The sequence below is a fragment of the Gadus chalcogrammus genome, chromosome 10 (assembly GCF_026213295.1).
Source record: "Gadus chalcogrammus isolate NIFS_2021 chromosome 10, NIFS_Gcha_1.0, whole genome shotgun sequence".
NCBI classification, from domain to species: domain Eukaryota; kingdom Metazoa; phylum Chordata; class Actinopteri; order Gadiformes; family Gadidae; genus Gadus; species Gadus chalcogrammus.
In genome coordinates this window covers 20,332,052-20,336,660 of record NC_079421.1, presented here as the reverse complement: position 1 = coordinate 20,336,660, position 4,609 = coordinate 20,332,052, and the positions used below count along the sequence as shown (strand labels likewise).

Genomic DNA, 4,609 nt, shown 5'->3' with positions numbered 1-4,609 from the left:
TGTGCAGAAGGAGTGAGAGAGATAGAATATATTCTCCAGCCAACCAGAGACCTGAGGTGCGAGAACATTTAGGAGAGTGATGGGACCAAGTGACAAGGAGCCAACCAATGAAACGGAGCCTTGAATCACCACGCAGAAAACAGCTTTGATTTATGAGGTGTGCATGGAGCAGACCCTGCCACACGACCAAACTCTGCAGATAGACCTCTGTCCTCCAAAGCCTTAAATACTGTATATTTTTGTAGTCTTCTCTTCGCTTTGGATGTTGTTCAATTGAATGTGTTGCAATGTACCTCATCAATCCATTCTACCACTTCTGTGGCCTCCATCACCACCATCATCTTCATCACATCATCATCCTTCACCATCGTCTTCATCACAACACCGGTACCGGTGAAACATCATCTCAACTTCTTCTGTCTTCATCGGAAACAAAACCAACAAACAGCTTTATTTCTGTGACAACAAAAGCTTCTAGATGCCCTGAAATTCTTCTCAGTATTCAGGTCAAGTCAATTTTATCGGTATTGCTCTTAACCCCATTTACAGTCTCAAAGGGCTTCACAGGCCCTTCATTCCACAATACCTCTTGACCTAAGCCCTGTCGAGGACAAGGATTCACTACCCCAACCCAGAGGGGAGAAGCCTTGTGAAGGAAATAGGAGGAGGAATCATTCTTTCCAGGGACATTTTCAAATCTGAGGAAATTGGCACGTAGGAACTTGTGTGTTTAGATTTGTATTCTGGGCTAGATAGACCAGACCTGATAAACGCTTGAGATTCTGGTGGGTGGTACAAAGGGGTTGCCCATGGTTTCTGTTAGATACCGCTGACAGAACTGAAGCCGGAAGCTGTCTTTTCTGCCGGTTGCTGAGGACATGTCCTTTGCCCCCTGCCCCCTTTGTCCACCTGGTAAGCTAGGACAACCATTTTCCATCACCTACTGCTAAGGCCTCCCCTTTTGCCCAGTTTACTTTAGCAGCCAGTACCAGAGGTTCTGGTGCCTGGGGAAAGAGAAGAGAGGGAGGGGGGTCTAGAGCCCATACCAGAGGCCTGCGAAACACGACATCATGAATTAACTGGAGGAGGTGATAGATGTCATCTGTCATCTGCAGCGAAGGAGGGATCGAGTGATGTGAACCAGGCCAGACAGAGAGAGGTGGGAGGGGAGGAGAGAGAGAGAGGAACAGGGAAAGAGAGAAGGCTATAGGAGCTCTCAGGTGGTCGTCTACATATCAGCCTACTATATCAGTCTCTTTTTGATTCTCTCTGGAAGATCTCTTCCGATGTTTACCGCCCTGCACAATCTATTTATTCTGTCTCCTCTATCACACACCCACACCCACCCACTTTCTGTTCCTTCTCCTCCGTTACCTAGAGCTATTCATCATCCTTCTCTCGCTCAATATCTTCTCCACCTCTTTCTATCTTCCTCCACTCTGTCGCTTCTAATCTTCCTTTTCTCATCTTCTCCCTCTCTCTATTTTTCTCTCTCTGTCCACCTACATCGCTCTCCTTCCAATGAATATTGACAGAATCTTTGAACTCTCACCTCCTCTTTTCCTCTCCATCAAGCTATCTACTTCCCTGGCTGCTCCCGTTGCCCCATAGCCATGACCTCCCCGGTTAATACCCAGCATCCCTTGGGGCGTCCAGGACAGATCAGGACCAGCAGAGACACATGGGCCTGGGTATTCCATCTGGTGCATCCTCAGCAATCACGTTACATCATTATATTCCCCATACATCAAGTTCAGGCAAACCATGCCTCCTGACAATGTCTGTGTGCTGTGACTGGTCGGGTAATTGCTTCAAGGTTGTTATTGAGATTCTGCAAAAAATAAAGCATTGTCTAAAAACACAACCTAAAGTTTAGGCAGGAAATCCATCGGATCACAGAACAGATTTTTCTTCCCAGATGAAACCTGAATGAATTGGGGTACAATCTCCATATTCCTCACCCGCCCTCTTCCCCATAGAGGACTGATACACCGGTTGTTTGTTGAATTCCCTATATACCGATGTCTGAAAGGGAGGTGTGATAGAGGTCAACAGGGGTAGCCAGGGTGGGGAAGGTCATCCTCAAGATTGATCTCTTCCTTAGAAGAGGGGAGGAGGAGGAAGGGGGAGAGGAAGGAGAGGAGGAGGAAGTGAGGGGAAGAGCCAATAACTCCCTCACGTGCACCCTTGTTTGACGAGATGTGACATACCATCAACGTGTGTGTGTGTGTGTGTGTGTGTGTGTGTCCGCTTTATGAAAACGTTGTTAACATGTCAGGTTTTACAGCTCTGAAAATAGCACACAGACACACAGAAACACACAAACACACACAGATTTAGATAATAAACATGCCTCCATTAACGCTTCTGTGTTTGGGCTTTCTATACAATATCTCTCTCATTCACACACACACACACACACAAACATATACGTAGATTCACACAGTAAGATTAAGCGGCAATAGCATATATAACCCAAAGCCGTTTCATTATAGCAGCTCGTATGATGTTCCAAGGGATCTCCAATGAGCACATTAGCACATCAGCTACATTATCACAAAACGTCTACTTCCATATGTCTACTAGTGTATTACATCTGTCATTCAATTCAGCCATCTCAACATGTCATTACAGTTAACCAGCTGTTTAAACCAGATCCGGACGTGTGTGCACTAACATTGAAATTAAATTTAATGTGTGTGAGTGAGTGAGTGAGTAAGTGCATTTGTTCTTGAGTGTGAACGTGTTGAGTGCAGTCCTGTGTGTGTATGTGTGTGCGTGCGTACTTGATAGCTAAATAAAGACACAATTGAAACCTGATATGAGTGAGACCACGAGGCTCTCTGGCTAAGTATAGTGCACTGACGTAGCGGCTTCTTGACCCCACTGGGCCGTTTGTGTGCGCGTGCGTGTGCGTGTGCCTGTGCGTGTGCATGTATGTGCGTGTGTGTCTGAATGTTTTAGCCCAAAACAATTATGTACCAGACTGTGAAATCAACATTGATGCAACAGAATTAGTAGAAGGTATTCTATTGGTGTGTACTATTCCAAATGCCACTCTATAGGTTTGTACATTTTTCTATAATTTTAATTCCCTGGCTGTACTTTGGGTTTCATATTTGAAAAATATATATTTTCTTTTTTTATATTTACACAGTCCTTTGTCTGGAGAAGGGCAAGGATTTCCCACTGGAGCATAAAGTATTCATCATCTGTAGCTGAACAAAAGTGTTTGGTTGTCGTAAACTGAAGCAGATGGTGGCATTTATCCGTCATGTCTGTCAGGTCCACCATGTGATGAAGACGAGGAGCGGCCTTCATCACAGGGCTGACGTTACCAATATTGCAAGGTACATAATGCATGTCAAAAAGGTGTCCTACAAGAATTGTGCTCAAGCGTGTGTGAGAGTGCGTGCGTGCGTGCGTGCGAGAGAAAGACAGAGAGATGGAGCGGGACAGAGAGAAGCTACTATCATACTTAGATAGAAGGTGTTAGCAGGTGTAAGTAAAGGGTGTTAATGTTAGTTAACTTCCATAATGTATGGGTGTGTGTACTGTGTGTGTGTGTGTGTGAGTGTGTGAGAGAGGGACAGAGCGAAGCTTCTTTCATACTTAGGTGTTAGTTTAGGGTGTTTGTGTTAGTTATCTCTGCATGCGTGTGTGTGTAAATGTACTAAAGTGTTTATTTGTCATGATAGTGATGGCGGTAATTTTAATGCCATCAGCACCCATTAGCTTCTACTCATATACATCTAGCTATTGGGACGTTTTTTTCCAAGTAAGATCTGCATCACTGGTGCAACTGGTGAAAAGATTGTTTGGTAGGGTTTGTGTGCGTGTGCGGAGTAATTTATCAAGACAGTGCAAGTATGTATATGGGTGCCAACCCATCAGATTTTATATGTCTGCGGGCTTTCTGAATTGGATGCTAACAGGTGCACTGCGAACATTGGCGTTTGAACTTAGAACCATTTGGCTGGCAGTCAAAACACCCATAATAACTACCTTCCCCCTTTTCTACGTTTGCATGGGAAAAGACCAAGAAACACTCAATATGCTTAGGACACAGTTTTCCCACTTTTTCAAAACAAGAGAAAGAGGGTTAATAGGCTATTTCTAATCGATGAATGAACCAGCGGTACTGACCTAGTTCTAGCTGCATTCCCAGAGCCCACCACCAGGTGTCAGTCTTGTCCGGTTTTCCCGAGGCCTGGAGGGTGTGGTCTATTTTTAGCCCCGATGTCTGCTAGAGGACAAGATATTAATAGACTGATCTGCAACTGTGTGGTTTTACGCACATTCATACGGTCATACTCTTGCACAAATTCATGAGGGCACGTTCTCACAGGCTGCAATGTTAATGCTCCCACACACAAGCAAATGCTTTTCTCCCAAATGCAGAGAAAATGACAACTGTTCTAATGTACGAGATTTGAACTCACTCACGTACGAACAACCTTTCTCCTGAGGAATATGTAAGAGCAGTCAGTTGGCTTGCAGGCCTTCTACTGCTTCACATCTCTGCTGGGAGACATGCAGCAGCCTATAGCAAACACATACACAGTACTTGTCAACTCTGCACTGGTATTTAATGACCTAGCATGTGTGC

At 44.8% G+C, this 4,609-nt stretch overlaps 1 protein-coding gene across 3 annotated transcripts in view; it reads right to left on the bottom strand.

The window, feature by feature from the left end:
* Positions 1 to 293: 293 nt before the first annotated feature.
* arhgef37 (Rho guanine nucleotide exchange factor (GEF) 37) overlaps positions 294 to 4,609 on the bottom strand; it is a 21,442-nt gene continuing 17,126 nt past the window's right edge. For 2 of the 3 annotated variants that reach the window (XR_008896783.1, XR_008896781.1), the window contains 3 exons: positions 4,447 to 4,543; positions 4,147 to 4,246; positions 294 to 420 (listed from right to left, as the gene is read on the bottom strand). The gene's annotated coding sequence lies outside the window, so the exon portion shown is untranslated. The remainder of the gene's footprint in view (positions 421 to 4,146; positions 4,247 to 4,446; positions 4,544 to 4,609) is intronic. The other variant, XR_008896782.1, reaches the window with a different exon arrangement.